Source organism: Netta rufina (assembly GCF_964035555.1).
Source record: "Netta rufina genome assembly, chromosome: 2".
NCBI classification, from domain to species: Eukaryota; Metazoa; Chordata; class Aves; order Anseriformes; family Anatidae; genus Netta; species Netta rufina.
The window spans coordinates 53,087,156-53,099,907 of record NC_140124.1 but is presented as its reverse complement, the minus strand read 5'-3'; the positions used below and the strand labels follow the sequence as shown (position 1 = coordinate 53,099,907).

General features: G+C 48.6%; 1 protein-coding gene across 3 annotated transcripts in view; it reads left to right on the top strand.

Moving 5' to 3' along the window:
* The window catches only part of ATXN1 (ataxin 1), a 189,813-nt gene that overhangs the window by 28,832 nt on the left and 148,229 nt on the right, over window positions 1-12,752 (top strand). For 2 of the 3 annotated variants that reach the window (XM_084282299.1, XM_084282301.1), the window contains exon 3: window positions 240-339. The exons of the other annotated variant lie outside the window; for it this stretch is intronic. The gene's annotated coding sequence lies outside the window, so the exon portion shown is untranslated. The remainder of the gene's footprint in view (window positions 1-239; window positions 340-12,752) is intronic. 3 annotated transcript variants of the gene reach the window in all.

Genomic DNA, 12,752 nt, shown 5'->3' with positions numbered 1-12,752 from the left:
AAAACCAGGAACAGAGGCAAATGCTGTAGAGCTGCCTGGTATATTGTGTGCTACGTTGAGAGACCATACGCTCACTTTGACTGCTGGTGCTGTTAATAGATAGTCTTTAGCAAGCATTATATTGGCAAATCTGACACAGACTGAATTTGCAGCCGTGACTCAAATGACTTTCCTAACATGAAGCATCTTTATTGCATATCATTTTAGCTCTTTCCTGTTTTTACTCTGCTCTCTTTCAGCGAAAAGGTCAAGAAAAGCAGTAGCTCAGTGGCTGAATTTTTCAGAAGTGCTTTACAGCAGGGAAAGTGGGGAAACCTCTTAAAGTGGTGTCTTAATTCAGTAAGTTAAGCCTTTTTGTTCTTTTTTCCCTATCTTTTTGTTGTTGAATTTTATCTACCAGACTAATTAAAGTGACTTTTAAGGTAGCTCCAGGCCGGCACAGAGCTCCTCACCCCCCCGCATCTTTCCCCACCCCCAGAGGTAGCCTTTGCCTTGTGAAACCTGCCAGCCCATCTTGCTAGACATGGTGGTGTTGAATCAACTCTGTATTTTCACAACATGACCGTCCATCTGCACTGTCTGTGGTTGGCTTGCCATATTCAGAAAATTACCATACCGTGTGCGCGCCTCCTCCTTCACTTTCCCTGCACACGTGTGTGCACGCACCCACATACTTGAATGATGCTCTCCCTTCTTCGCTGCACTGTAGCTCACTGTGCTGTGAAAGCAGTCTGCTGCACCAGTGAGGGATTTTCAAAGCCCAAGAGAGGATTTTTTGGGCCCTCCCTAAAGCAGTAAGGTGCGTATGTTTGGTATCACTGTTAGCATCAAACTAAGGGATTAAAAAAACCAGACAATATCCTTTACTTTACAGTAGCAGATGAAATGGAGGTTTTAGCCAGCTTTAAGGGTGCTAAGTATTGCCAGCTGAGGCCAAAAGGGCTTTTAGCTGGCCAGCAACTCTTGTGAATTCTTGTGGGCCTGTTACTACTTCCTCTAATTTTATTGCACACCTGACGTTGCTGCATTTTTCGCAGGTATGAGTTTCTTTGCTCCTATCTTTTCATGCCTTATTTGCTAACTCTTCCTTTCTGCAAAACTGGCAGGATGACAGCAGGCAACTCCCTCATCCTTTTGTGTTGGGACTAATCCTTGGGGTTCTTTCTAATGTGTCTCCAGAAATACGTATTCAACTTCGGCTAAATGCTGACTTGATTTGTAATACTGAAATGTGGACACTGCAGATAACTGAATATTTTCTCTCTCTTAGAAAGAAATCATTGTAGAGGAGTAGTGAATACTTCCAGAGTTTTAAGCTCTCTGTCACATTAAAGACATTCTTAAAATACAGATGTACTGTGTTTTAGATGACCGTTCAGTTAACAGGTTCTGGTGTTTTAGTGCTCTGAATTGTGCTTTTTCTGCTTTGGCATGAGTGACAGATTTTTATTTTGATTTCGGTTTATGTGGATTGGTTTTTCTTCAGTGTTTTTTTACTTAACATATGATTTAATTAAAACTTTGTTACAGTGATTGATAGTTGCTTTATTTGATACCTGTTTATAGGCATTTATTCCTTACTTTTTCTGTGTACTGATATTTGTCAGAAGAGAACGATATTATTTCTTTTGTCAATGAAATGAGGTTATAAATGACTGTAATTTTGGGATACATCGCTGGTGTGAGCAAACACTATTCCCGTGGCGAGTTTTCCGCCATGGAAAACTGGGTTATGCATAATACATTTCAGAAGGGACCTGTATTCTGCTGAAGAATTGCATTGTGCAACTCCTGGAAACTGTAGGAAAAATACAACTCCAAAGTATTCCTCAGCATCTTGCAGTCTTGTTCCTTCTGGTTCGAGCAGGTGACTGGAAATGGCTGGCTGGGGGGTTTCTCTCTGATTTTTGCCCCGGTATTGCAGGATGTGAGGTGAGTGATCCAGCCCTGTGTACCTCGGTGGTACCCACGGGTGCCAGAGACGGAGAGGAAAGCAGCACCGACGGCGTGTTACTCCGCGTTTTCCTGACAACGACAGCAGAGTTCGGAAAAATTACGCCTGGGAGTACGCGGTGGGAGGAGAAGATGTTCCTCCCCGCTAAAATCACAGCGTTCACATTCTTGGCAGCGTCACTGAGCCGGGCTGTAACTTCTGGTTTACATTTTAGAGCTACACCAAATAGTGTCTAACGCTTAATGCCGGGCGGCGTTACGCAACGGCAGGCGCTTGGCTCGGCGGAGCACATCCGCGTTGCGAGAGGGAGCTCTCCTGGGAAACCGGCGCATCTTCCGCAGCGAGGCGTGGGCCGGGCACTGCTGGCTTGGCAAGCAGAGGGAGACAGCTTTGGAAAGCTGCCTCACCTTTCACTTGCCATGGAACTTAGCCTTTCTCCTCGTTCCAGGCACCAGCCGCTGCCGCTTGCTTCTGGGTCTGGTGGGGCGCTGGGGATGCTTTTAGTGGGTGATGAAACCTGTTTTTTGGTTCTGGGAGTCGTGATCTTTGGTGTCTAGCATGTGTATGGTCTGTGAGTGGGGTAGGCTGCTAGGGTGCTATCAGGAGAACATCTGGAAGAGCTAAGAAAGTGGTTTGTTTGTTTTTGTGGGTTTTGTGTGTGCTCTTTTTTTTCAAGCTACCTCTGTGATTGCATCTTCTTTTACTGATAAGTCAGCAGCAGCTGATGGCAGGTACGAAATTCCTGTCATTTTTATACCAGGTTTCAGTTTGCTTCTTCCAAGCCTCTCTCTTTTCTGGAAGCCAAGTCAGGCTCCTGCTGTCGCAGCTGAGCTGAAGTTCTTCCTGCCATCCTAAAGCTTGGTTGTCGTCACTCCCATTCCTCTTATTACCAGTGTGCTACGTGTTTTTATGGCAGTGCTTAACACAGACTTTCCAGCGGTGCTTGTGACAGTGTAGCTGAACTTCTGTGTCTGATGGAAATGAAATCGTTTTACCTTCAATGTGCTTTCTTAAGCAGCTTTTGGAACTAGCCGGTCAGTCTGTAGTGTGGGTGCAGAGAATTTCACCAGGCACTATTCAAAGTAGTTATTCATGGTTTGCTGTTAAACTGCAAGACTGGAGTGAGTGAGATTCCCCGGGGATCTGTCCTGGCTTTGGTAATACTCATTGTTTTCATTATTGAAATGATTGATGGAGCAGTGAGAGCAGTTATTAAATTTACATAGGATAAGAAGCGTGGAGAGGGGCTGCAGGCTCCTCAGAGGGCAAGGCTGAAGTTCAGAGTGGCCCTGACTAACCGGAGGAACGGTTTGGGGAAAAAAAAATAAATAATAACAACAAGGGACAGACATACAAGCACTGTGCAGGGGTAGAAATACCCAGCTGCACAGCACGGGATGGGGAATGGCTGACTCAACAGTGGGCCTGCAGCAGAAGGTCTGCGAGTTGGAGCCGGGCCGTGCTGCAGGCAGTTTGGCCTGGTTTAGTTGAATAGGGTGTTAAAAATCACAGCTGGCTCCCAGACCACCAGAGGAAACCAGCCTGTGGCGTGTCCTGCTCTCCTGTCCCCTGGGAGATGCGCTGCCAGTGCTCTGCTGAGCAGGCAGCTTTCCCCTTCCCTTCCCTTCCCTTCCCTTCCCTTCCCTTCCCTTCCCTTCCCTTCCCTTCCCTTCCCTTCCCTTCCCTTCCCTTCCCTTCCCTTCCCTTCCCTTCCCTTCCCTTCCCTTCCCTTCCCTTCCCTTCCCTTCCCTTCCCTTCCCTTCCCTTCCCTTCCCTTCCCTAAAAAAAAACACAAAAGACCCCATCCGCTCGGTGCTGGAAGTGGCTCAACACCCGGTTCGGGGTACGGCCTAGTAGAGAGCCACTTGGACGACGTCCAGAGAAAATGATCAAAGGCTTGGAAAACACCACCTGGGAAAGAAGATGAAAGAATGGGGATTGTTTAGTCTACACGGGAGAAGGCCAGTGAGAGCCGCGATAGCAGCGTGCAAGTATGTGGAGGGCTGCTGTGGGGAGGGAGGGAGGGAACAGGCTGAACTGCAGGGCTGATAGGGTCAGGATGGGAAGAAACGGGCTTAATGGGGAGGTGGCAAGGCGTAGGGAAGCTCTCAAGTGGTAAGGGTATTTTGGTGCTGCAGTCGCTTGCCTTTGAGAGCGCTGTGGAAGCATCGTCGCTGGAGGTTTTTATAAAACAGACAAACCTCCTCCAGGAGTATTTTGGGCATTGCCTTGGGGAAGGAGGTGGAATACATGCCTCTGAAGGTCGTTTCCCAGGAAATAGCGAGGAATGTTTTTTGTGCACGGATGTGTGATCCCGTGAACTTAGGTAAACTGCAATAACAACAAGGAACTCAAAAGATAGTGGCAATTCATCACTGCGGCACGTCAGCGGTAAATAGCCGCCTGATTTATGCACAAAACCCGATGATGATATTATCCTTCTGCTCTCTGTTCTAGTTTAAAAAAAAAAAAAAAAAACATTAAAAAAATCTGTGAGTAAGCTAATTTTACTGGAACGTTTCAAAAGGCTGTTCCTGTAAATACATTACTCGTCTACAGAAATAGAGGAAGTGATGTTGGTTGGCTCTGCTTGTTGAGATATTGTGCAAACACAATCAGTACCCGCTAAGGCGTAGCGTGGCCGTAGTAAAGCCAGCAGGGCTCCGGCAGGCACGGCGGCTTCACGCTGGAGCGGGGTGCTGTGTCTGCACACCACCACGAGCCAAGAGGAGATCTGTGCTGCCAGAGCAAGAGGGAGCAGTCAGGGTGGCAGAGGTGCTGCAGGACACCGTGGGGAAGCGCTTCTTTGCTGCATGGTGACAGAGCACTGGCACACGTTGCCCAGACAGGCTCCTTTCTTGGAGGTCCCTTCCCACCTCGACCATCCTGCGGTCTCCTGAGAAGGTAGGGCCGTGACGTTGGGGTCTGCTGAGAGCAGCCAGGCTCCTCTGCTCCTGCCCAGCGTGGCTCCCAGCCTGACAGCCCCGAGGGCTGTTTTGTCACTGTCATCCTGGGACGAGGAGCACTGGCGGAGGACAGCGCGGAGTCACCGTGTGCCCAGCACGGATTTAGCAAGGCTTATCATAATCCTGGCAGGATCCACGCTAACCCAGAGCGGTCAGACATCACCACGTGTTCATGGCCCCAGCCGTGCAGCTCTGGCCACGCAGTGCTGTGCTTACTCAGAGAAACTCGCTGCTGTGCCAGCCCTCGCTTTTTTGCATCTGGGAGAAGTGCCCTGAACGCTCGAGAGCTGCTGGCCCTTACCCCTGGCCAAAAGCTTCCTTCTTCTAGTCTGCTGCTATTCAGCTCTGTGATCTAGCGTGATAAGAAAATGAGGGCGTACATTCACACAGGCACATATGTGCATATTTTAGCCTCCTGCCTTTTTAAAATTTAAAATACTAGGGTGCATTTGTCTCTGTCCCACTGCATCTGCCGTGCATCAGCAAACTAGCAATCTTCTTCATGATCTTCAGTGTCCCATCTCATGAGAAATGAATCAGCACTGCTTCTGCTGTGGAGGGCTATTCGGTGGGATTTAAACGCTGATTTCAGTCGTGACTAAAATCTGCAAGCAGGAACCCTTTGTTAAAATAATCAGCTTCTAAATCTTGATTTGCATTTACTCTTTTTAGGTAATGTCCTTAAAGAAGGGGATGCTTTCAGTACTTCAAATAATTTCGTATGTCTTTTCCAACTCAGACAATGTTATATTTCTACAGATGTTCCATCAGTGAGGTAGTCCAACGCATATTTCTGGGGGCCTCAAGAGTTTTCTACTTCTTATTACAATCAGTGGTGTGTTATCTGTTCCCTGTTTATAAGATTATATTTTTGCATGTGACTTGTATCAAGCTACATTCAAGTGAAAATAAACGTTCAGCAAAAGCTCACAAAAAGGAGATTATGAAACATTTCTGTCACATAACCAAAATGCTTACTTAAAATAGGAGCTGGGAAATAGAGGGGGAAAAAGAAGAAAAAAATAAAAGAAAAAAGCTTGTTCTGCATTAAAATTAAGCCACTGCAATTAATTACAGTCATTAAACCAAACTTTTTTTTTTTGTGTGTGTGTGATCACAGTATTTTAGAGAGCTTTATGAATTGTAGATCCTGAACTCTTGCACATCACTTCTATTAAGAAAGTATTTGAACTTCTATTTTCTTCTACAACTTCCAGTTCCTTTCTCTTATTTGAGCTAAGTGTTTAGCTCAGGCTGTTGAATGCACTGAAATAAAGAAGATGCTCTCTGGCCTTGCAGAAGAAACACCACAGCTACCGAAAGCTGATGTAGGATTGAGTCAGGCCTGGTTTTAAGAAGTGTAGTCAATAACTTCTGTCAGTTCCAAGGTTTGTTTTTCTTCAAGACTTAGCAGTGAGGCCATAATTCCCTGAATTCAGATGGTGTCGATTGATACAGTATTTGAATGTAATGTGTATCGCCACAACCTGATTTTGAAATGCATATGTTAATTTACATATATAAAAGCATTTTTTTAAAAAACAAACCCTACCACGTGTTTGTGCATCTGTATAGGAATGAGTTTAGCATGTTTTAGCCGTCAGGCCCACCCATCCCTCCCCGTAGGGCGTGAGGCTCCCCCTGCTCAGCCCCTGGCCATGCTCCTCCACACCATGGATGCACCACGGAGCACAAGCCCGCTGAAATGCAGGTCTTTGGGGGGTACCCTTTCGGCCTCTTTTTCTTAATTTAAGAAAGTTACGCAGTAGCCAAGAGAAATATTTAGAATTTTAGGCTTTTTTTTCTGCTTATTTGTCTTTTCCCAGGGCCAGTCACTCACAATGCAGATTTTCCATACCTGAAATGAACCTCTAATGTTTAAAAAGTTTGTGTGTGTGTACATAGGAGTGAGCAAGAGAGAAATTATTTATTATTCAGCATGTAGAGAGCAGTAACCTAGGTCCACGTTGGTTAGTGTGAGAGAATAACACTGCACAGCAGATAGAGGAGAGGAGCAGGATTTGGGGCTTTTCCATTGTGTTCCCAGCCATGTTCTTGAATCTCATGGAAGTGACTCTGTGTTTGAAATTCATCCAGTTGTAAACCAGAAAGTGAGACTGAGCACTGCTTAGAGATTTTAGGAATCAAGTTTGCAATTTTGTCTTCTGACGTGCTACAGCTACATAATCTCTCCCAGAAAAAGGCAGGCAAAATGCTACTTACTGGTTTACGCCACTGTCCCTTCAGGCTGTTGGTCCCATGGAGGGCAGCAAGCTCCCAGGCACATATGGATCAAGTGTGATAACACAGATCGCTTCTGGAGTCTGGTGCTTTTCTTCTCGGAGAGCTTTGCAGACATCAACTGAATGCAAAGATACAAGGCAGGCTCATTTTCGTCCTTTACCGTGCCGCATGAACTGCCAGTTCTGGGAAACTGGTAAAGGAATTAAGGATGTGGTGCTGAGATAAATCTTCAGAGAGGGGCTCTGGCTGAGGATCAGGTGGTTTCCCCTGTTCCATCTCCTTTAGCCAGGACTTCCTCTGCTGCGCACGCTCTGGCATTGCTCCCAGTTCACCCAGGATGGAAGTTACTGCTCCTGGCACGTACTGTGCTGGTTAACTCTCAGCAGCGTGAACCCTGTGCTCTGTCACTTGCTCCTTTGCCTTCTGCTGGCCTAGCTCAGCGCCTGTCCATCCTCAGCCACCTTTGATGCAGGGTGTCACCCTTGCCTGGCTGTGTCTTGCTTCTTGGGTTGGATGGCTGAGTGCATCCGATGGCTCTTTTTGAAAGGGGTTGTGCAGAAGCGTGCATATTACCAGGGGGCTGTGGCCGGGAGATGTATGAACCTTTTTTTTGCAGAGCTATCAGTAGGGGTTTGTCATCGATTTGTCACTGCTTAGCAGCCTCCGTGCTAAAGAGTGCTGTCGGTGCGGCACTTTCTGCAGGCTGAGGACACGGGAGTCCTCTCTGAGCTTGTGCCTGAGCTGCAATCATAATTTGTCACTAATTGTCATTGGGTTAGCAGGCGCTGTTATGTCCATGTGCAAATTATGCAGTGCATAATTTGTGATTCTGGTGATTCTGGAATCGCCTGCAGAATGCACAGAAGCACTCACATCAGGAGTTCAAAGGATATCAGAGAGCCCACGGAGTGAAAAAAACAGCAGTAAAAGGAGCGTAACGGGGTTTCTGGATGGCTAGGCCCTTCGAGGGGTAAGGGAAAGGTGTGAGACTGTAGGAAAAAAAAGTTGTGCATCAGCTGCCATGAATCCTGTGCATTTTAACTGGTGTGCCAGTGGAGGCTCCCATCAGACTCGTGCTTGTTTGCACAGCTCCGAGGGACAGACCAGCATGGGGATTTGTGGTCGTGGGCTGATTCACTGCCGCTGCAGCCAGCGAAGGGTGGGCAGGCTGCGGTGGATGGATCTCAGGAGCACCCGAAAGGGCAACGAGCGGGGACCGGCGAGCGCGTGGAGTGGCTCCTCCGCAGGCAGGCCGTGAAATGGAAGCAGCAGCGAGCGAAGCCTCCAGACGAGATGAAAACCCGACAGGAAATGAAAACTGACTTCGCCTGTTTCTCTTGCGCGCTGACCGCCCTCCTCCCCCTTCGCCCGTGGTTGCGGTGCCCGTAGGGGAGCGGTTCCCCTACCTACTGCCGCCGGGAGCGGGAGCGGTGCGAGGCCAGGCCGCAGAGCCGGGCGCCGCCATCTCGGGGCTGCCCTGGTCTGGCTCCCTTGGACAGGCCACTGCTGAGAGCAAGGACATGATGTGTAGAGGAGGAAAGCGCCTCTCTTTCCTGTCTCTCTCTCTCTCTCTCTCTCTGCCTGTTAATCTGTTACAACAGCTCTGTTGCTCTGCAGCCGGTGTGAGGCTCAGCAACTGCTCTTCCTTGGCAAGCCCGCCAGCTTTGAGGAGCTATAAATAAAGGATGTTGCGGGGTGGGAGAGGCACACCTTCTAGCTCCATCGAAACACTTGGACACAACAGGCTTATGTTGGCAGGACGGGGCAGGAAAAACGAAAAATGAAATAACGTGTGTGCATGTATGTGTATAATCGTCTATATTCCTAGAATATCGGGACTCTCTCCCAAATAGAAACAGCTGGCACGTATATGTGGCTAAAGCAGAGCTGCTTAGATTTATGCTAGTCATGCTACGAGCTGCACTAAAAGAAAATGAAACGAGTCATCTTTCATCCCCCTCAAATGCGGACCTTTTGCCAAGGCTTGTTTCTTAGAAATTAGATGAACCTGAAGAAGCAGGAGCTTGCGGCTAAAAATAGAGCATTTTACTTTCCGTCTTACCCCCTCGCAGGCAGGGTATAGATTTACCTCAGCCAAGAAGCAAGATGAAAGGCGATTTGAGCTTCACCTCCTGTCTCTGCCCTCCCCTGAGCTGCGGCAGGGGGCCCTGGGCTTTTCTGGCCGGGTTCAAAGTGCCGGCCTCCTCGCCGCGCAGAACCGCCATTGCGAGCTGTTTCTGCGGTCAGGGTGGCAAGTTGCATTTTTGCAGCTAATGTGGGCTTGGGTACGATCGTATGGCTTTTCTACCCCAGAAAACAATGTTTGGGTTCTCGGGGTTAAAAGCTCTGCTCTCGCAGCAAGGCAGGCTGTGCAGGCCTGTGCAGAAAGAGCTTTCAAAGCCGGGAGTGTGCAGGCGAAGCACAGCTCAGCGAGCAGCCCCAGCTGCCCTTTTCGGCTGCTGGAGATGCAGATGAGCCCTGCTGCTGCGGCTGCCTCCCGGCTGAGGAGACAGAAAGTGGCCGGGGAGAGCAGCCACCGGCCGGGGAGGCAGCGTGAGCAGCAGGAGCAGCAGAGCTGGCCGGCAGCCAGCTCGAATGCCATGAGCCCGGTGACAGCTTCCTTCCCCCGTCCCTTCCTCCCCACCCCGCTGGCTGAGCAGGGTTGAGGGGGGTGTGTGTGTGTGTGTGTGTGTTGGGGGGGGATGTTCGCTTTGATTTCCTGTGCCTTTTTGTGTGTGGATCCGCCTGCACCTGTTTGCCTGCTGCTTTCCTGAGCTGCTTTGATTCATGGGATCGCGAGTGGCCGCGCCAGCGCACGGCAGCTTGGCACGGACGCTGCGTTCGAGCAGAGGAGGCCTGTGTCCTGCAGGGCTGTTTTAGTAAAGACACGTCCCATCTGCTGCTTCTTATCACCCTTTTTATCTGCGCTGCTGACTCATGCAGTGTGGTCTGCTCAGTTCTCCATTGCAGTCACATCACCCTTCGAGTTACCTTTACTATGACTCACGCTTGTTTTTTTCTCTCGGCGAGTGTCAAGCCAAAAACAACCCCGTCTCGTCCCTATCTTCTTACTGTCTTGTCCTACCCTTTACCCCCAAAGCCTTACCCCTCTGCCATAATCTCATCCTCCCCAACAAGTAAACTACCTGTACCTGAGTTTTAACCTGTGTAATTTTCTCTTGGGGAGCATCTCTGAACTGTGTATCTGAGGCTAGTGAGCTATCATCCTAAAATACCTTACTCCCTCTTAGTTGCCTTCACAAGTGTGTTTGATGGAGAATAACTTTTTTTTTTTTTTTAAGTTATTTAAAGTAAAAGCATGTTTATTAATATTTTGGTGTGAAACGTTATGTTGGGACAACGTATTTCATTATCTCGCTATCTAGTATACGCATGCAGAACCAAAACCTCTTAACTTCAGCTTTGCCTGCGTGTAGGGTTAATGAGACCATAGTTTCAGACGACTCATGCTGAGGTTTCCCTTGCTTGCTCTTGGCCTGCATGTCTAGAATCGGTCCTAGCCCACGACAAGCATCCGTGTGGGCAGTCTGTTGTTGCCGTACTGGGATTGAACCCCCTAGGTGAAGTGCTGCTTTACAGCTTTCAGATTATAGAGAATGAGTTATGAAGTTATGGCATTTCTCTCCTTCAGATGAGGGACTTTGGACTTCTGTGTGGATGGATTATGTCCCTTTGTCCCTATCCAGTGCTCGGATCCCTAAATCCTTTTAAAAGGAGAGCTTGGTGTGTGCTTCACCGAAGACAGATGATTGGGGAGGGTTCCTCTGTGGTTAACTTGGCTGCTGAGTTCTGCTTCTTACTGTCCTGAGCCCTTGTGTTAAAACTGGCGGTCTGATTAAAGTTCCTTTGCCTTGAATAAATCTTGTAGAATTGGGCTTGTATGTTGCTGTTGTGATAACTACCTTGATGTCATTGAAAGTGGCCTAGAAGTGAAGGTCAGAAAATGCAGGAAGAAGTATTAGAACAAGCGGGACGGAAGTTTTTTACTCATGCTCTTCTAGCAGAAGACCAGACAGATTTACATTGCTGTGTCAATTCTCTTTTCCTAGGAGCAAAATCAAACTCTTTTTTATCGGGCCCAAACAAATAATGAGAATGCTGCCTCTTGTAGACGTGTGTAGAAACCCCTTCCTTATGTTAAACATGTAACATTTTTGTAGACCAAGCTGCTCAAAACTTTTCCAAAGGATAGGTGCATTATTGATCTATCTGTGTGCTGCGACACAGCCTTTAAACAGCACCACCTGATCCACCAGGCTCTCCAGGCCTGTCTCAGCTTTCTGGGATGGAGAAAAATGCCTTTCTGTACCCCTCTGCAGCAGGTCACGTTGGTCAGAGGTTTGGTAGCTTCCTCTGGAAGGCACCGGACTGTGTTTCAGCATTTCCCTGAGGGTGTATGTGCTGAACAAGGAACTGGTTTGGATGGACCGGGCCTTTTGCTGCTCCCAGTTTGGCCTGAAGATGTTGGGGGGTTTGTTTCTGTCCCTGGGCAGGTGTGTCGCATCCTTTCCCGTTCCCGTCTCTCCTTCCAGTTCAGCCTGAAAGCTTTGCAGTTCTGTGAACTGCAGTTGCTGGGCGTCCCCTGGGGTGCCTTTACCAAGCTTTGTTGGTCCCTGGTGTAAATAAATAGGGCTAATCATGGTCGTAAGCAGAATATCCCATTGTTTCTGAGAAATGTCTTGTTCTCTGGGAAGCATAAATATGTTCCACAGCCCCAGACCACAAGCATACGGCCGGGTCGTGGTGTGGGTAGGCTGCAACGGGGCTTGCTGCTTCGAGCCCTCGACCCTTTGGAGGCTGTGCAGTTGCCTTTGCGAGAATACAACCCCAGGCTGTATGTAGGGTCCTGTGCCGTGGCTGTGCCCACGGGGAGACTTCCCCATTCCTGCTTTCGCTCTGGGAGCGAGGGAGGAAGCGAGGGCGGCGGCGGTGGTGCCGTGCCCTCCCGCCTCAGGACACACGGGGCGAGATCAGCGCGGGCTTCGTTTCACCCCGTGGCTTCGTTTTACCCGCCTGCAACATAGATGTGTAACGCTACCGGCCTTTGTTGTGGAATTGAGGCTTAATTCATTAATTAATTGATGTTTGCTAAACGCCTCGGGAGCCGGGAGCTCGCCGCGCGTGCCCCGGAGCTGCAGCAGCGCTTTGAGGTCGGAGTCGTCTCCTCTCAGATGGTGAGATTTTCCCCAAAAGCCCGGGCTCCGGCTGCACCCGTTCTCGAAGGGAGCAGCGCCCTGTCACACCTTACTTCGACGGCTTGCTCCCTTCGACTTCTGCCTAAGCAAATAAATAAATAAGCAGCGTGCTTAATGCAGTCAGCACGTAGGGCACTTGCCAGAAGAATTTCACAAAGCGGCATAGCTGGGTTGCCAAATGTCGCGTCTTTTCTATAAAGCGTTCTTCAGGAAGCAAAGTTGCACAGGGAAAAAAAAAAAAAGAAAAAAAAAAAGAAAAAAAAGCTCAAGAAGAAAATGCTATAAAAACTATCACTGCAGTAAGAAACATTTTTTTCCCCCACAGGGAGAACGTCTGGGCCATGTCATGGTAAGATCAAGGGAGTCTATTTT